General features: G+C 31.1%; 1 long non-coding RNA gene and 1 pseudogene across 10 annotated transcripts; one reads left to right on the top strand and one right to left on the bottom strand.

Moving 5' to 3' along the window:
• Positions 1–5,013: 5,013 nt before the first annotated feature.
• Positions 5,014–7,121, bottom strand: LOC129313479 (uncharacterized; annotated as a pseudogene).
• Positions 7,110–15,785, top strand: LOC129313480 (uncharacterized). Of its 10 annotated transcripts, none has more exons than XR_008593965.1 (12): positions 7,113–7,403; positions 7,492–7,577; positions 10,028–10,116; positions 10,864–10,948; positions 11,122–11,258; positions 12,517–12,759; positions 12,876–13,082; positions 13,165–13,257; positions 13,348–13,449; positions 13,883–14,921; positions 15,237–15,482; positions 15,564–15,785. It is a non-coding gene; the product is annotated as an uncharacterized LOC129313480 (long non-coding RNA). The 10 variants fall into 10 exon arrangements; XR_008593961.1 differs by having other exon boundaries at positions 7,172–7,403; positions 10,028–10,087; positions 11,087–11,258; XR_008593957.1 differs by having other exon boundaries at positions 7,172–7,403; positions 11,087–11,258.
• Positions 15,786–21,135: the final 5,350 nt, after the last annotated feature.

The raw sequence follows: 21,135 nt of genomic DNA, 5'->3' as shown, positions 1-21,135 counted from the left end.
TAGTAGACGTGTAGCAGTAAACAATGTCAGCCAAGAAATGACAATACATATACCATCATTGATGTAAAATGAAAATTAAAAAAATCTCTTCCTCTCCCACTCCTAGAACGCCAGTCAAAGCCACACCCGCTCGAGTTTTCAAGTTTCACTCAGACCATGTTTGGTAGGTTGAAATTGTGAAGATGGAAATGAAATTAGGATAAAAATCTGAATAAAGTGATGTTTGGTAGATATGAATTACAATTCTTAGAAATCCTGATTCTATGAAAAGAGGCTGAATTGAATTCCTTATTTAAAGTTATAGAATTGGGAGCAATTCTATAGAATTGTAACATTTAAGATACTTTTGCCATCGTACAAATTCCAGAAAGACAAATTTTCCCTCAAAAAATATAAAACCCTCACCTCACTCCTGGTTCCTAATATTTTTGCTCATTATATATAAAACGTTATATATATATATATATATATATATAAGATAGTATTATATATAATATTTGTATATAATTTATATATTTATAATATTTTTTGTAAAATATTTTACTGGATTTTTTATTATTTAGGAAGGGAAACTTTTGATTTTCTTGTATTTCCTTGCTACCTTTATTAAATGTTTTTATTGGTACACAATTAAGTTTTTATTATGTTTTATTTTAATTTTTATATATGGGTATTTTTGTCTTTTAAGTATAATTCCATTTCCATGTCTTGCATACCAAACAAAAGTAATGCAAGGATTCCATCTAATTTTTTTGACATACCAAACATACTTTTATAATTCAATTCTATTCCAATTCTGATTCCAATTTCAATTTTAATTTCATCAAAAACTATTCAATCATACCAAACGGGGCCTCAGTGTTTCACTCTTTCTTCTTCTAGCTGTTCAGCATTCTATATTTATGTTTTCAAATCTGCTGCTTGCTATTTTTCTATCATTAGTTCGTCTACTTATGGTTGTTTGTCCTTTATATTTTTTCTAGATCTGCTCAATATCTTGTTGCTCAAATTTGCTCGTCATTTATATATGGAACGAAGCACATATCTCCGCCGCTAGCTTCTTCTTCATCATTGCTCTTTTCCAGCATCATTTTGGAGCCATTGGAAGGAGAAAAAAGTGACCCATTCAACCCGCCCAACTCGTGGGGTCGAACAATTTGCTCCGGGTTTTTCCCGAGTCATCCGGGTTAATCCGAATTAAGTTCTATCTGATCTATGCAGCAAATCAGACCGGACATGTGGCCGGTTACCAGTTCGCCGATCCAACCGGCCGGTCCGATCTGGTCTGGTTTTCTAACCATGATTTTAACTGACCATCAAATTAAATTGTTTGTTTCTTTATAGTAGTAGTAAAAACCATTTAAAAATTTTAAATCTATCATACATACAATTGCTTAAGGTTATGAAAATTTTCTTAAGCTAGGTGTGTTCAATCTTAATCTTTGATTTTGTATAACTTACCTCACTATGTTGAATCTCAAGTTTTGCAAACAAGAAAAATGAGTAGAGAGGAAGAAAGGAAGGGGACAAGATACGTGGCAATGGAAAGAAATCATGTGACATTGATTTTGGTGAATTGGTCACTATTGCACCTATTAAAGTAACATTATGGGTACTCATATGATGATCGATCAACATTCATAAAAATTCATCTGGAAATATCTTTTGTCTATATCAACAAAAAAATAGTCAACTTCTGCTTAGGTATCGGCTAAACGGTCAACATTTAAAGGATTGGTCACTTTTGCACTAACTCTGATAACATTGTGGATATTTTTACTCCTGACTTATGACTTCGTAGGTATTTTTACCCCTTTATTAGTCTATGTCAATAAAGACTGACACGTGGCATATATAGTCAGCGTTTAATAGGTTAAAGTTAACAGTTTGATCACTTTTGTACTCATCTATGTAATGTTATAAATATTTTTGCCCTTTTACTCACTTTATGATATTGGGTGCCCATCACTGACCACTTTGTGGGTATTTTTGCCCTTTTATCTTATTAAAAATATGTTACATCAATCAAGTAATTTACAACTATTTTATAATTTATAACTATTACTTTAACTTTTTATAGCTAAATTTCACATGTCCAATATTTAAGTTGATCATGATTACAAGTTTAATACTAATTATATACAACTATCTTATTAGTAATTTACAATTATCGCCTCAACATTTTACAACTATGACTTTATATACATACATACATATATATATATATATATATATCTAATAGTTAAACTAATCATGCATTACTAATAAAGTTTAACACTAATTTTTTACAACTATCTTATCAGTAATATTTTATAACTATAACTTTAAATATCTAATAGTTAAACCAATATTATTTTTGTACCTTAATTTTAAATTACATTTAAGTTGCGAGACTTATTTGTAAATAAGTCTACTTCATAGGACTTATATTTAATTTTTCCTAAAAAATATGTAACTTATCAATTTTTTATGCAATTAATAATATGATAAATTATTATTCAAAAATTCAAATGACAATAAATAAAAAGGAGTTGAAATTAACCAAAAAAAATTAATTGTTCTAACTTTACACTATATTAAAGATAAAAAGAAATTTTCAAACTTCACCTTATATTAAGTACAGGAAGAAAATGTTGAACAAAAAGACCTTATACTTGGGACAAATACATTTGAAAACCATCCAAGTTCCTTCATAGTAAAATCTATAACACAATATTAATGACTATAAAATTTATTAACAACTGAATTAAGATTATTGACACTATAGTAACCTTCAACGTAATTTTTTTTTATGCCGGACTTTAACGTAAATTTCCCTTTTATTTTTGCAGGTATAAATGATCACTGAGACAGCATATGGAAACTCAAGCTCATTTAGAAGCTAAACGTGCCGGAAAAGATGAAGGTGCTCCTTTGGCTGGTGGCAGAGGACAAATTGCACACTGTGGAGCTCACAATAAGAAGAGGTATTGCTTGACAACGGTGAAATGAATTTTGTTTGTTGCCACTTAGAATTATTTGAATATTTTTAATAATTACATAGGAGAAAGAAAGTGATGAAAGCCTAAAGAAAGACAAGGGAGAGATAATTGAATGAAAGCAGATTCATCGTGATTGTATTATCACAGTATGGGGTTACTTGCCAAACTATGTTTGAAGGTTTTTTTTTTTTTTTTTTTTTGTGGTTGCAGAAAATATAAGTACAACATTATAAATCCAATACAGTCATCAAAATGGAATAGCTATAGATTCATTATGATTCCTTTTGGTCCCATTGAAATTGAGATTACTTTCCTTGGCACAAAAAACGGAGATTACTTTTTGCTAGCATTCCCATCACAATTATGATGGTCGGACTTAATCCATATATTAAACAGGAAATGTATTTTGAGGCTCTACCACATGAGCCCGAAATCTTCATTAATTGGCTAATCAAGATTTCGAGAGAAATTTTTTTGAGAGTTTTCCTTGGAATCTAAAGTCTCTGTTTGCAAAATGATGGTTTAAATGCAGAAAGAAACAGACTAAGCAAAAGAGGAAAAAGTAAGCACTGAAATTACCACATGATTTGATACAAAAAGGTACTAAAATTACACAAGGGAGGAGAAGAAAAGGGAACACTAAAAAACGAGACACCAAACATGATTCTTAAAGAGATTTGATATTTCAGCCTTCTAGTGAGAGAAAATGGCTACAACATAGACCAGAAGAGAGAAACCTATTAACCAACAGACAAATAGGAAGCTGAGGCTGGTCCTGCAGACCCAGCAACCATTGATGATGGAGAAGGAGCCAAGTTATAGTAATTCTCCGGGTTAAGAGCATTAATCACCACATTCTTTGAGATCAAACACACTGTTGTCACAAAGCTCAGAGCTGTCACCAAAGAGAACATGTTGGGCAGGGCAATGGATTCTCCAGATTCTGAACCTTATGGTAAACCTAGTGGGGAAAAGAAAACAGAGCTTTTTGCCTTTTAAGATTGTTTTGGCTGAAAATGTGAGGAAAATTGCACAGATTTTTGACCAGTGCATGGGGAGTGAGCTGTCAAGAAGCAGAGTGATCGGTTTTATGTGATCATGTGGGTGAAATGAAATGTGTCTTAAGATTCCTTCCATTTTCTCACTTTCATGCTAATTAAAGTTGTCTACCTCTGCAGGTGCACCTTCCCTTTTTGTTTTTAGTTTGATAAATATGATAAAATATATCAAGGTCTTTATAGAATGACACGGAGTCTAAATGAATGAATTGCATTAGTTATTGGAATACAACAGCTTATTCTGCTGATTTAAAAATAAATATTTTAAATTTAATATTAATTTAATAGTGTCCATACACATGAAATTAAATTTAGACTCTCAATTTAATTAGTCAAAATCCAATATGATTGTAGATGTCAGATGATTTGAATAACTATGCTTCCAATTTTCTTGTGCTACTTAGTTTTGCTGTGGGTTTTTTCTCTTGGAGAATAGCAATAAAATTCCAAAATAGATAATTTATGATAATTTAAATCTCCAACAATATTTTCAAAAGTATAAATTACAAATATTTATTTAGATAATTGTAAATTTAAAAGTTCTATTTGTAAAAACATTTGAATTCTAAATGTAACTCCCAATTTACAATTAAATTTGTTGTTTATAATTATTTATATCAATATTTACAATTTATTTTTTAAAAAATTTTGTCAGAAATGTAATTGTCATAAATTTTATATCTTGAAATTTTATTGTCATTCTCCCTTCTCTTAGTTGGCATTATAATAACTGGATGGAAGCTGGAATTTGTGTCAAGTATTATAAAAATTATACAATAATGTATATTTAAGTTTAAACATATATTTTAAAAAAAAATTCATTTCATCCTTTCCAACCATAATTTTTTTTTCCCTTCTTGCCAACACGTACCAAAAAATGACTCCTCTTTGGTTGAATAATCAGTTCAGTCTGCAAACAATGGCTCAACCAAGCATACATGGCACAACAAAACAAATAATTCTGAGGGGAAATATGCACAAACTAGATACCACTGAAGCCACAATGGTCAAGACTCTATAAATAATGTATCTTTATATACATGCATTGATACTACATACAAACAGTGATGATATTAAGATTATCATACATGACAACCTAGGAACAAAAGAAAATAGGGGGTGCTAAGAGGTAATAACTTGCAAAGGCAGAAAACAATTACACAGGTACTATTTACAAGTTGCAAGGAAATTGACATGGCGCTGGTACCAGAAGGGCCCTCTTCAAATCTCCAATGTCTTAACATTTAGATGATGCTAACCTTTCTAAAACATTATGCCGACAAAAGGGCACGACAAGTTCACTGACATTATCATTGACGTCAACTTTACAGCATTCAGGAAAATGCAGCTCGGCCTCGTTGCACCAAGCCTTGGTAACATATGGGTACGACCTCACATCCAAGTATTCTAGACTACTGCATTTGCTCAAAAGAAAGCCTATACCTGCCACTGTGATCCTTGGAGAATTCTTAACATTCCAAAACTTCAAATTCAAAGCTTCTTCTTTTTCACTGCTGCTTATAAGCTGGAATGCAGCATCTGTCATCTCTTCACAACCACCAAGGTTCAAAGCTCAATCATTCAATACACCGCTCAATGATGAGTCATAGATGCTTAGACACCAAACCATTTGCAATAAAATTTCTTCTACAAGATGTAGCCAGCAACTTTATTGCGTCATTGGAGACATCCCGGCAATCACCAATGATTAAGGTCTCAAGATTATTACAGAATTTGGCCAAGGATGCGATAGCTTCATCCCCAATCTTATAGCAGAACAAAAATTTCAGTGTCTTGAGAGAAGATGAACAAGCCCCAAAAATGCAAGAGATCCCTACATCACCAACATAGTTGCATTTGTTGATGTCTAAATACTTACAACCACTTGTGAGGTCTGTTAGTCCCTTGTGTGTGATATTTATACACTCTTGCAACCCCAACACTTACTAAGTTGTGACAGTTCTTGGAGAGCGCTTCTAATAAGTCATCTGTATCAAATCCGCATCCAGCCAGATACAAAATTCGTAGGTCAAGACAACCCCTTGGCTACTGCTGATAATCACTTGTCTGTCACCTTTCTGCAGGAGGATATGTCCAAACATTGCAATTTCGAAAGAGTCTCAACAATTGCAGCCATTCCAATGTCTGATTCCTTTATATTACCAACACAAACAATACCCTGTCAAAATCATTTTGAAACTTTTAAGTAGGATAAATAGATGATACTCCGAAAAGTTGAAAAACTTGACATCGTTCAGAATCTGACGATGTGAAATGTTATGACACTATTGTTCCCACCAACCAACTCTTTTCCCTTTATCTATCTATTTATATATTGTCTCTCACACAGCATTTACATCTGCAAAACTAGAAAGCTAGGTGGGAAGGATTATTCCTTCACCTTTAAAATTGCTACAATGACAATACCAACTTGCCAAGAAGATAGTTCTTCTACTTAAGCTTCAACACTCTCTGAACCAAGCCCCCGATGTTTGAAGGTTACGACTTACAAGTCATCTCGTCAAGTGGGTAAATGGGATGAATTCTACTAACAGAAAATGAAACCAATGAACAGTGGAATGAAGACTTGAAAAAAAACATACATTATAATTCCAACCACCACAAACTACAGTACAGGGCAAAATATCGAGTTTCAGCTCAAGCCCTACTAACAGTAAATAGTAGGACCAACATTTTGTTCGTCAATAATCACCTATAACTGAAATAACACGATCTATATCAACTGAAAATCGGAGCTAATTAGAGTTCAGTCCATGGATCCTAATCGCAAAAGCCAAAAATAAACAACATAGAAAACTGACCTTTACAGTTATGCAAATTAAGCGCCCCAAAGCGCGTGAAACAACTGACGATGAGAGAGAAGTCAAAATCGGTATGGGGCGGGAAAAAAGAAGAGAGAAATTGATCGAGAGAGATCCAGCTTTACCAAACGGGTGAACCTGCTGTCCAATCGCAGGAGCATGTGGGACCCAGCGCGAGAAGTAAGATTCTCCCCCTCGCTGCTCTGCAAGTGAAGCCATCTCTTACAAACAAAGCCAAATATCTCTTTATCCTTGTCGTTATCGAGCCTCGCCTTGATGTACCGGAGCTCACGGTCCGTCAGAGAATCGTTGAAGTCAGGGGCGGAGTCCGAAACGGCGTCGTTTGAAGCCATTGCCGATGTTCCGATTTCAAAATGGCACCTTGCCAAAGAACCGTGCAGAAATCCGACGGTTCGTTCAGAAACCGTGGCAACTACCCACGGTTCGTTACTTGAACCGTGGGAAGAGCCACGGTTCCCCGTTCCCTATAAATACTCTCAGGGGCGTCATCTCCTTTCAGCACGCTCAAGCTTTTCAGTGAGGTATGCTCTAGTTTTCCTTCTTTTAATTAATTTAAAATTTTCAATTCTTTTAATCTTTAATATTTGATATATTTATATATTTATGTAGTTGGATCTTCAGCGTTCAAGGTCAAAAAGAAAATCTTCAGCTGGGTTTTCAGATTTTATTTAATCACATCAGCCTTTAAATCTGAGGTAAGTTTATGTTGATTTATAACTTATTTTGTTTGAGCTGAAGATGAGCATCAGCTGTTCCAGTTGCTTTTGTATAATAATACGCTGGCCGGGGAGAGGTTAACTCAGTGGATGAAATTACTTCCTTGACCTTCTTATGTTTTCAATTTTAACTCTTGCCACTCCCACTTGTCACTTTTGCATGGTTTAAGAGTAATGATGTTTACATGTTGTAGAGCATTGATAAATTATTATTTTTTAAAAAAAATTAATCATTTAATTTTTATAATTTTAATTTAGTTTTAATTTAGTCTTTAAAATTTTGATTTGGTTGTAGATCAGCCCTGAACTTTACTTCTTGTAATTTAGTTTATAAAATTTTAATATCTTAAATATTAGTCCTTATATTTTAAAAAATAAAATTATAAAGTTTAAAAATATTTTAAACTTTTAACATTTATAATATTTATAAATATTAAAAGGGTTTAGTAATTTAAGATATTAGTAATAAATTTTAAAATATTTTTAATCTTTATAATTTTATTTTTTAAAAATATAAGAACTAATATTTAAGAAATTAAAACTTCAAGGACTAAATTATAAGAAGTAAAGTTTTGAGATTGATTTACAATCGAGTCAAAATTTTAGAGATTGAGTTATAACGAGTAAAAGTTTAGTAACTGAATTATAATTGGATCAAAACACTAAATGATTTATTTTTTTTATTTTTTTTAAACTTCTATCATCACCATTCTCCAAGATTATGATAATTTCATGATGTTTTATTTGTTTATATTATTATAAATGATTTTTATTCTTGAAAAATTTCTCACATTGTAAAATTATAATAAATATTTAAAATAAAAAAATTAAGCAACTTATTTAGCCATTTAAAATCACCCGAGGCCCCAAGCCCCCAACCTTTGGCTCTGGTCCCGCCCCTGTAGACAGCAGCTATGCTTATACAGTGGAATTGCATTATGACCTTCGGGGAAGACTGTGTTTTCAGATTCATTTAATTTTATCTTAGAAGAGATGCGATCTATGTGGAGAATACTTTATATAGATAGTTGTTTGTACTTTGTAGTGTTCCGAGTGTATAAGCTGTCACAAGGCATTAGGAAGATGATGGAAGGGTTAGGTTTTTCTTTTCAAGGAGCCGGTGAACCAATTTGGCTAAAATTATGAATCCTCTTCAATGTGGTATGTGACATAAAATAATGCTTAAACAAATTACCTTGAAGCATATTGTGGTCTATGGATACTCCGGATCTGAATTTGGTGAAGTTGTGAACAAAGAATATATTGTTAAACAGGAGAGAGAGCAACTCACTGGGAATATATATCAAGAGAGAATGAGTTTATTTTGCTGGAACAAAGCATCTTATAATGTTGCTCATTATGAAATCATAATGACCAAAGTGTTCCTATTATCTTAAATAGGATCAATAATAACACATGTGCGCCTTATAAATTAGAGTCTCTTCTGGTATACTATAATTGAATATTTTTCTAGCCTATTATGGTCATTCAATTAGACTCAATCTATTTTAAAGTAGTGCACAATATAACATAAAGATTACTTAATACTTACAATACTATTTTGGTTATGAATTTGTAATTGATTGCTAATCTATAAAGATTCAACAATATGCTCTTTCCATATGGCTACTTACTGTTTGATTTCTATGAACCTGCACTGGAATAATGTTATAGATTCTAAGGATGACTTTTGGTTATTCTTGGATTGAATGGAAACCACCATGGGCTAGAGGTACCTGTAGAAGGGATGAACTCTGCAACGTGTTTTAGTAAACTCTCTATCTTTTACATAGAAATTGGCTTGCTTAAAAATTTTCAGGAAAATACAATTATTTGTTTTCCTAGTTTTGGGGACTTGATGACTGTGGATGAAGTTTGGAGAGAATTGGTGCTGGAAGCAAAGAGTCCTTTTCCAGATTTTGTGCTAGTAAACTTTTTTTGGATCAATGGAGGATGGGTTTCCTTTATTTGGTCTTCTATAAAATGAGATCAATTGATCTATACATTCGGGACCATCTATATTTTCAGCAAAGTGAATCTCTGCTTGATGTTCTTTTTTGTTGAGAGAGACACCTTGGTGCCTCGGTGGCTAGTGAAATCTGGAAAGTCATTTGGGAACTGAAAGTTCTAGTTAAGATTAACTCGCAGAGCCAGGACAATAGGAATTTGGATGCTTCTAATGCTAGGTCAAGGGAAGGTGGTGTTGTTCTTGTTTGTGTCGATGGTGTAGGTTTCATTTTATGGATTAACAAGGCCCTCGTGTACGGATTAAGGGTATAGTATTGAGATTTGGGTCAACCTGTCCGGTTGAACTGAAACTATTAAATTGATATTTTAACCAGTTTAATAAAGTACTTTATTTATGATCGATTTAATTTCGGTTCAATTTCAATTTTAACAATTAATCCTTGAATCAATATCTTGACCAGGTTTTCAGTATCTTATTCAAGGAACATGTGGCCCTAACGTCATCCTCTTCTGGCTCTAAGGTGGAGGCAGAGTGAAAAGCTCTTTCTTGGTATTCTAATCATAGTTTGCACAGATAATTTCTTTTATGTCGGACTGTCTTTCTCTAGTTGATGCTGTAAGCAATATTGTTGTATGTCTAATGGTGGGAACATTCAACAATGGCAGATAATATTATGAATCTTGGTCACTCACTGGCAGAATCTGCTTTTAGTGGATCTAAAGAACCAATAACCTGGCTGTAGATTGAGTATATGTTTGGCTTTCAGTTTATATTTTGCAAAAACACATTTGATAGATTCAACTATTTGTTGAATTTTACAAAAGTACATCTCAAATATAATTTGAACGTGCTTTTGAAAATTATCTAAATAAGAGTTACTTGTGTTGGATGTGCTCTTTGGATTTGATTTGAACTGGGTTATTAAACTCGCATCCTAACTGGCTCAAATCCTAGACCATATTTATTTTAGATCCGGGAATCTGACATAGATTACTTTTGCTGCTGCCTTTTTGTTGTTTTCATTTCTGTTTTTCTTTTCTTTTCTTTTCTTTTCGAGTTTCTATCGCTTTCTGATGTTACTGTTGGTGTTACTCCATTTTTGAATGATAGTATTTCTTTGGCAAAAAGGAAAAAAAAAAATTGATGTTGGATGAATTATTTTAGTGACTTGGTTATCGATATAATAATTTTTGTATTTGCAAATATATTTTGATATTTTACGTTCAATATTTTTCCTTCTTTTAGTTGTTTTTCATTTTAAATTTGTTAATAGTTCTTTTCTGTCTTTAATGATAGGTATATTTATATTTCTATGTAATTGAATGCCGGGGTTGATTTTCAAATTCTATCTTATCACAGCAACGTTTGAATCTGCTGTAAAGTAAGTCTATGTTGATTTATTTCCTATTTATTTTTAGTTTGATGTTCGATAAATTATTTTAGTAAGTGCAAATGATATCATGATTGTATTAATTATATAATGATTGATATAGTAATTTATTAATAATTTCGTGTTCAGAAAATGGACAAAGATTTGATATCTGAAGGTTGCAGCAGAGAAAATCTCAATGAAAGGCAACAGGAGCCTATTCAAGAACAACCAGAACCAGAAGATACACAGAATCGGCAGTTTCGTCGTGGACGCCCTCACCAAAACTCAAGAAGAGGAGGATATAGAGTCACAATTACGGGTACGTAGAGTTATATATTTATTCTGGTAAACGAGTGTTTAGGTTGATTAGTGCTTATCAACAAGACACTAAGGTCTTTACATCAACGATAACTAATAGAGCCAGGAATATGAACTGCCTGTTTAAGTCATTCTTTTTCCTTTGGCTTTATACTTGAAAAATTTGTGTAATTAGGATTTTAAGTGTGTATTTAGATTAAAAAATTTTCAACTGAAATTAAAAATCAACTAAGGTTAGCTAAATGAGATTAGGAAAAAAGTATGTAAATGTAACATGATTTATGTTTGAATTTTTTTTTTAAGTTAGTTCAACAAATTGAAATTTGTTTAGATAATTTGATTTAAAAGTTAATTAAAATGTATATGACAAAAATGGACATAAGTTTTCTTGTATATTTTAATGAAAAATATTAAAGTTTAAGTTATAATTTAAAAAAAGGAGTTCATACATAATTTATTGTTTGTAAATTATAAAACTCTAAAGTAAATTAATAAATTACAAAATATTAAATTATAAAAAAACTAAAATAACCCCATGTACAGGTAGTAAAAAAGTCATTCTAGATTCAACGGTTGGAGTCTAGAAATATCCAAAAAATAAAAAAAAATAAGAAAACAACTTAAATAAAAACCAAATAAAGAGTTTATTAAGTTTAAAAATATAGATGGTAGAAGTCAAAATTATTCAAAGAGTGTGAATGTTAACAGGAGTGGACAAGGGACATTATGGTAATTAACAAATAATAGAAAAATATAAATAGCATTACATGCTGTCAGGATGTGTCTAATGCTAGAAGCCAAAATCATTAGCTTTTGGCCTAACTAAAGTTTTGGGATAACAGTTAGTTTAAAATTTTTTTAAATCAAACAAAACATAACGAGCTTTTTAATCTCAAATCTCGAATCCTTCAAACCTCAGTTACAATCTTATCCAAACATACTCTAAAATTGGCCCATTTAAGTCCTATAAAATAGATTATGATAACCTGTTTAGGCTTGTTTCTTGTTTTAACAAAAAAAAAATTAATTTTTAAATTAAATTTAAAATTTAAAATTAAAATTTATATTACTTGTTTTTTTCAAAAAAAAAACTTATTTTTAATTTTTAGATATTATAATTTTTATTTTAAAAAAAGAATTAAAAATTTTTATAAATAAAAAAGGGCTTTTCGGCCAAAGGTTGAACCCGTCCATTTACCAATTCTAATGGTAAAATAAAAAAAATTATTTTTTAATGATTTTTTTATTTTTTTTTTAAGATGAGAATGGCCATAGTTCTACTCGAAACATGAAGGGAAGTGATGTTTTACTGCTTGGACGTGGCGAGAGAATTCAAGTGGAATGGAATGAATTTAATCAACCAATAGGAGAAGGCGCTGGGATTTTAGGAAGTTTCCTAAGAATTGTTGCGAGTGACTTCGACAAATTTTCCCTTGAAGTACCCAAACTGGCACAAGATGCCAGATCAATTAAAGAATCATGCTTACACAAACATTATCAAGGTACTTAATATTAATAATTATACATACAAAAAAAAATTTTATTTGTTTTTGGTATAATTGATATTAATTGTTATTAATATGTTTTTATTATCATATCATGTATGTATGTTATGCAGACCCACTTTATTGTGAATGATGCTGAGCACAAACATTTTATTTTAATGGCATTGGGAGCAAATTGGAGAGAGGCTAAGTACAAATTATTTAAAGATGAATAAGACCGCACTTGTAACTTGCAAGATTTGAAAAATAATGTTCCTCATGGCCTCTCTAAAGAAGATTGGGAAGCATATGTTGATTATCGTACACGTCCGGACACAATGGTAATATTAAATTGTTCTGGAGAAGATTTTATTTTAATATTTATATATGTTAATCTTTGTAAATGTTATTTTTTTTCTATAGGCGATGGCTAGTCGTAATGCTCAAAATAGGGGCCTGAAAAAGATTCATCACACAAGTGGGTCTTTAAGCTTTGCAAGGAGGAGGGGATATATGGTAATTTTTAATTTATTTGTTATGAAAAATATTAATATGTCTTGTTCATTTAACGAAAAATATTTAAATTAAATTTACTGTTATTGATAGGAAGAAGAGGATGATCGGCCAGTTAACATCAAGGAACTATATGAAGTCACACATTTAAATAAAGAAGGCAATCCTTGCAATGAGGAAGCAGCAACAGTCATGGTAAGATTATGAGTTGCCTAATAGAAACTGAATAATTAAGTGACAAGTTTAAGGGTTTGTTTCGTTTTACTGTTTTTAAAAACAAAAATTAAAAACATTTGTTTGAATAAATGCTTTGAATTTAATTGTTTTCAAAATTATTCTCATTTTTTGTTTTTTTTTTAAAATAAAAACATTTAAAGCTGTTCTTTTTTTTTTCAAAGTACATTACATTTTATTATTAAAAATGACAGTTATCTTGACTAATTATTATCATAAGCTACCATTATTAACAACTAGCAACTATCATTTTTGATTTATTCTGTTTTGTTTTGAAAAATAGCTTTAAAAATATATTGCAAAACAATTTTTTTAAAAAAAATAACATAACCAAACATTTCCTTAATTTTTCTTGAATTCAACTTTTTTGATTTTTATTTTATTCTTTTAATAGGAGAAGCTTAAAGAATGTGAAAATCATCATTCTTCATCTGAGGCCAATGCCAATAATGACATTTTAGTGAGAGTTATAGGCCCAGATCATCCAGGGGGCTTAGGAATGGGTCCCACTCCAACACAAGTTTATGGGTCAACTTTGTCAACAAAATCATTTAAAGCTCATTCACGTAAACGTACAAAGAATCCAAACAATGTAACCCTACGAAATGAAGTTGAAAGATTAAAAGCTGAAAATATGTCTTTACGTTCACAAATAGATGAGTTGATGAACCAAATCAAACCGAGATTAGATGAGATGGAAGGCAGTAGAATGGCTCAAATACAAAGTTTTAAGACCCGAACCGACCCGGACGGTCGGACCGGTCGGACTGTCGCCCGCTGAAGAAAACGGGCTGGTTCAACCAATTAACCTGGATTAGCAGTTGGCCCGGGTTGGCTCGCCTAGAATCGGACGGTTTTTAAAGACCCGGGAAAAACCCGGAACCCGGAGCGGGTTTTACGGGTCAACAGCGAGTCGCAAAAAAATGACAAAATTGATATTTTTAAAAATAAAAAACCCTTCTCCTCACTCTGTCTAGCAGACCAACACCTATAAGGACCCATTCTTCTTCTTTTTAGTCTCACTTCTCTCCGTCTCGCACAATGCACGCACTCATTCTCGTCATCTTCTCAAATCTCAGCCATCTGGGTTTTGTTCTATGTGTCATCTCCCTCAAGCCACTCAGCCTTCTAGGCTCTATCTTCACCGTTCAGCCATCTTGGACTCGCTTTCTCAACCATTTGGGTTCTATGTTCACCCTTTGTTGTCTTCACCATTTAACTTTAGCCATCTCAAACTCTCTCAAACTTCAAATGTTTATTTGTTCTTCATCTTCACTTCACTTTCTTCATTTTGGTTTGTGACTTCGTGTTCTTGATTAATTCTAGTATAGGCATCCAGTTGTTGAAAACAGTCAGATGGCGTCGAGCTCGACCCCTTTCATGATTCTTCATCTTCTTTGTTGATTGCTCTCTCTCTCTCTCTCTCAGTCCCGGTGAGATTTTCTTTCTCCCTCATTTATATCTTTACCCAATTTAATGTAATCTCTATGGTTCTAAATGGAGTAGAATGAATGCTAATAGATGAGCTTGCTTTTTATTATCTGAGCTGTTTATTGCAGATTGTTGAATGGATAAAGATGAATCTATTTTGTATTGTCTAAGAGTTGTTTATTGCAAATAGAAGTTTTATTTTTTTTAAATGATCATGCCTAAATTCTGATGCATTCAAGAATCTAGTGTTGTATTTGTTAACTTGTTTCTTATATATATATATATATATATAAAATAATTTTTTATTTAATTATTAGGTCACCGGTCCAACCGCCGGTCTGACCGGTTGAACCATGAGACCCGTGACCCATTGATATTTTCGGTTCGCTGTCCGGTTCGGATTTTAAAACATTGCTCAAATAGAAGCTGAAAGGAAGCGAATAGCTGAATTCGAAGCTCTATTGATACCAATGGCTGAAATGAAAGGTCGAATGGATGCAGTGGCTGAAATTGAAACTCAAATGAAGGCAATAGAAGAGAAATGGATACAAAACTACCTTCGAGTAAATATACCTAATTTTTTTATTTACATATTTTTATTTATCACAAATTTTTATAATACCTCTCATTTATTTTATTTGTAGGGACGTTCTTCTTCCAATGCATGTCGGGGTTCAGGTACAAATAGGGATCAATCTCCAGAATCCTGCAATAAATGATTTTGCCTGCGGCATACATTTTGTGTTTGTAAAAAAATATTTAGATTAATTGTTTAAGAACTATGTATTAATTAATTTCTATCATGTGAGTTAAAATGGCAACCTTGGATACATTGTTATTATCTGTATTGGATTTTTCGAGAAGTATTTCATGTGTTGGCTGTGGGGAAAAAATTATGTGTTGAATTTTTTGTTTGGTGAACCACGTGTTGAATTCTAATAGTGAATATTTCTTATTTGAATTAATTATGACTTATATGAAATAATGTAAATTATATTTTCTAATTAATTATTTCACACTAATCATGAAAAAAAAAATATTTATATACGTGCATGAATCATGTCTGAATTCAGCATATAGTTTTGATTTATTTAAATTATTTAAGTACATGTTCCACCCAAGATTTAAAATTAGAGGAACAATATGCTAGTGTTTTTATTTTGTTCCTTGGATTAAAATTGTCATCATTAATAATATATATCATAGAAATACTATATAGTTAGGATGAATACTATAAGGACTTGTTTGACTTATAGCACAAAACTTATATATTTAATATACTTTTTATGATAAGACATATAAATTTTAATATGTTAATAATAACATTAATGACAAGAATTTATTATAAATTATGTTTTTAACTTTTTAGAAAACAAAGGATTGAAAATGTAATTTTACAACCATATTATGTCTGAAAAGTTTCCAACTCTCCATAAACTTAATAAGTTAATAATTATTTCATTTCATAATATTCTTTTGTCATCCGATTATTTGGGTGACACTTATTTGTCATTTTTCTCCCTAAGGTATAAAAATAAAAGTCATTTTTATTTGGAAAATATTCTCCATGTTTTTAAGTAAAATATAGAAATTACTATTAAAAAATATTGGAATAATAAAACACCTAAAAAATAAGACATATTATCTTTCATCCAAAATAAGAGTATTATTTAAAACCAATGAAAAACGAAATTTTGTTCTAAACATTTCATTGCACATGAATTGTCATTTATATTTCAAATTCTTCATAATTCTCGGAAATATTTATTGACTTTCAACTCAAAAACTGGTTTTTTTTTTCCGAATTTGATAAAATTCCATCCTCTGGCCCAGCGTGTCAAGTTTGGTAGTTGCCTTAATACACAAGAATCATTTGCAGTTCCTTAACTCTAGCGAGTACGAACCTCTTATTCGGAAAATCTGTATTTATTAATTAAATTAAAACGGTTTAATTTATCGAAGCCTGTATTTTAATTTCGTTTTATCAGTGAGAGGATCAGTCCAATACGGTATACAGAATTGAAAGAGAAATTAAATAATGCCCAATGCAGAGAACTTTATTCGAGTCTCAAACAGATCAATCCATCACAAACCCTTCAAGAACATCCCCACAAGAAAGAAAAGAAGGAAAGATTGCACCCAGCAAACCAAACAAAACATGCAAAAACCAGTAAGTATTACAATAAATTAAAGCAGAATTTCAGATCCTACCTCCTTTTCTCGCTCAGAAACCTCTCCTTCCACAAACAATGTCCCTTCTTCTCCTTCTCTCTACAAACAATTATGAATATATTTCATAATAATATAACCGTCGCTCAGATCTACAGGTACATGGCAACAAAGGAGAGGACGGAGGCGCCAACGAAGGAGCCGAGAGCGGCGGCCCCGCTGGTCGGTCCGGGCGCAGGAGCAGGAACCTCAGATTCGGCCACGACGGCGGTGAGGGAAGCGGTGGCGAGAACGACGGCGAGGGCAAGCTTCTTCATCTCCATGGCGGATCGGTAAACGAAGAGAAACTTCTTTGTGATGTTGAAATCAAAAAGAAGTTTGATTTACCAAACGCGCCTTGTACAGAGAATGAGAATATATGCAGCCTGAGTCTTAATGCTAAGGGTTAGGGATGCTTTTATAGCCTCTTTGGGTGGAGAAGGAATTGTGGTTATTTTGTTTGTTTCCAAATTATAAGATTGGCTTTCCTATTTTTTGGATCATAATTTCCAATAATTGCTTAATTTCCAATTTTGCATGCAGGAAAAAGTGGTTGAGTTCTTTTGTCGTCAATTAATTGACCGTTTCTTGGGGGGCAATATTTTGTTATTGAGATTTTTTTTTGTGTAAAATAATATTGACAAGCATAATTGGTCTGTTTTAAAAATTGCTTTAGACTTTGATCAGTAGGATTCGGTTAGCATAAGAAGGGACTCCCTCGCAACATAATAAATTATAATTCAATTTTTTGCTGAGAAAAATAATTATATTTAATATTTTGATTATGTCTTAAACAATATTGTTTTTAAATAAAAAGACACCCCTGCAAAATCAAAAAAAATGGCTTGGACCTTTTGAAATGATTAGCATATTTGGGACAAGCGAAAAATAGTCTAAAATTTTTTAAGTTTTGTGAAAAAGTCAATTAAAATTTTTTGTATTTAAATGTAAATAGCCTTCGAGGGAACAAGGTTGAAAAATAAAAATAATATATTTTGAGTCTATATAAATGCAAAAAAATGTATTTAAAAGAATTATCTTGAATAAAACACAATAATACTCGAACTTGACTCGGTCAATAATAATTGTGTAAAAAATGTTATTTTTTTTAAGAGGTGAGACCTACTTTGATCTAAGAAACTTTAACCCATTTTATTTAATTTTTTAGAAAATAGTAATATTAATGTGGAGAAAAGGAAATTAAAAGTTGATTCTTTGTTGCAATTGGGTGTTGCTAGGCTGTGCATGTGAAAGCAATGATTCTCTTGCGGTGGCTAAAAGAGGAATTGATCTGTCAAAATGACAACTCAAATTTTGTAGCCTTAATATTCTCAAATGATCATGCATGTGATCCAAATCGTGTAACCATAGAAAGAAGGAATAATGTACCTAAAAGTTATGCAACATCATTATTCTTTTATAATCTTGAGATGCTTCTATAAGTAGAAGAATATATTAATCTGGAGCTAAAGAGTAAGTAGAATTTTCTAAAATAAAGAATAATTTTATAAAAATTATTAAAGTAGATAGTAGTATAGGATAATTTTTATTTTAAAATAATTTGGGAATATTTTTTAAAAATACATATTTCAATGAAAACCTACAATATCTGGGTATATATATTTTGGAAACAAAAAAAAACTATATCTTCAACAAAACTTAAAAGTATTGCCTAATGATTCACTAAAAAAATTGGTGGACTAAAAGTTAATTAAAAATTCAAATTTTGGGATTCCTCTCCTGTCTATAAATTGGAATTGCCTTTCTGGTGGAAAAATCAATAAAGTAAATTCAAGTGTTGAACCATATTTTGTGACTTTCATAATTTCATTAAAAAAGAAAAAGAAACTATGTTCAATAGTAGCCATCTCTTCTCCCAAAAATCGAAGTCACGATCGTCCATGATATTAAACATTTTTAAATATGTTTTTAAGTTATCCATTTTTAAAGTGAGGTTCTATTCAGTAAAATCGGTTTCTTTTAATTTTCTTTATATGACTTTAACTTTATGAATTTTTTCCTGTTGTTAATATATTTTATTTTTCTTTAAAAAACGAAAAAAGAAACCATGTTATGTGACTCGTGAGAAGGGTCTAGAATTTTGGCAAAAAACTAAAGTAATAAAGGCAGAACTTTATTAAATGTATCTGGCCAAAGATTAGAAAATTTTATCGATACCCCATACGTACAAACAAAAGTTCTTTTTGGTGTGACTTTCTTAGCTTTTGGTATAATTTTGAAATCGTGGCCTGAACAACAGTAAAAGAATATAGCTTACCGAACAAGGAATTAAACCTTTTATTGCAATATTATAATTAGAAAAAAATGATATAAAAATTGAGATTATGTGTGATTTTTTTTTGGTAGCAAATCAAACCCACAAAATAATAAATAATCGAAGACTTTATAAATTTTTCGCCGGAGGGCCTTTTTTTTTTTGGAAAAAAAGAATGTATTGACAAATTACCTCATTCTTTTCCCCCATAAGGAGTGTTAAAAAGGAGAACGTGCGGACCAGAATAGAAGACTTGGCACCTAAGAATTCTAGATGTTTTTTTTTTTATCTTTCCTTGTCTCGTATTTTTTTACTGTTCATATTAAATTAATAATTATTTTTATATATGGAAAAAAAATTACTGAATTCATTATATTTCACCTTATATTTTAAGAAAAATAGAGTGAGTCATGCATTATCACGGCAGAATTGCACTGCAGGCCTCCAAAACTAACTTATTTACATTAAAGACTCAATAGAATTTGAAATAATTTTGCAAGCCCAAATACCTCTCTTGCAATTAAATTTTTTTGGTGAAAAAATGGAATTGCTTAGAGTTAAAGAAAATTAATATTTTAATTATGTGAATATCTTTCTTTTTATTTTAATTTTTTTTCTAGTAGGAGTTTATGACGCATAACATTTACTCACACCTTACCCCACCTAGAAAACATTATCAATAAACCAAAGCAAACCAAAGATCAAAAAGATGTGGTAAGTTATACGAGTTTTATGAGCTCAGAACAACCTTTAATTTTTAAGTCTCATGAAGTCCACAGGCTTTGTCAGCATAATAGCTAGGTCATCGTTGGATACATATTTTCGTGATTTTTCCTTGGAATTTATCATGTATATTTAATTTATTTTTTTCATTTTTTTTTACCTGTTTTGTGTCATGAAGTTTATTTGTAATTGGGTGGACTGATATGTCTTTTGTGTTTTGATTTTGTTCCATATCGTTAATCATGCTTTCCTCTTGTTCAGGTTTGTAAATTTGCCATTTTGTGCAATATTTTGTAGTTGGCAGTCGTTTAGCAATAAACCAATAGTATAGGGGCCTAAAGTGCAGTTATGACTTGTCAGAAGTTAGAGGGCAATGTCTCAGACTTGGTTTGACTTGTCTCCATTTTTTTAACCATCCTTTTTCCCCCACTTCTCCAATTATTATCCTTTATTAATTTATAATTAAAAAATTATTTAAGAAAATAATATAAATAGTAAGAATGGAGAAATGGAGGGAGAAAAATGAAAAGGTCCTTAGACCCGGTTTGATATGGTTACGTGAAAAGCGGACGAACTCACAAATCAACCCTTACATGACAAGCGACTTTTACTTCAAACATTCTCTAAGCTTTCACAAAGAATGGGTTCCTGCTTCGCATGAAATAATATTAAAAATGGAATAAAAATATACTTCTTTAATTCTTTTTATAATTAATTTTTATCAATCATATTAATACCAATCCAAAAAATGTAAAAAGAATAAAAACATATAAAATTTTAAATATGTCCTTATATAATAAATTTAAAAAGTAATGTTTCTTTCATAAAAAGTAATTTTAAAAATATATTTTAAATATTAAATAAAACTAAATAGATTTTTTAAAACATGTTTTATAAATAGGATCACAGAGATTAATTCCATAATCTTTCATATTGAATTCAAAAGTATATAGAGAAAGTAATTTTAAAATTTCAATTTAATTTAATCAATGAGAATTGAGTTTAATGGA

Source organism: Prosopis cineraria, unplaced genomic scaffold (genome assembly GCF_029017545.1).
Source record: "Prosopis cineraria cultivar Desert tree isolate PC_DT_omini unplaced genomic scaffold, ASM2901754v1 PC6, whole genome shotgun sequence".
Taxonomy (NCBI): Eukaryota; Viridiplantae; Streptophyta; class Magnoliopsida; order Fabales; family Fabaceae; genus Prosopis; species Prosopis cineraria.
This window is presented reverse-complemented; position numbering and strand designations above follow the sequence as displayed.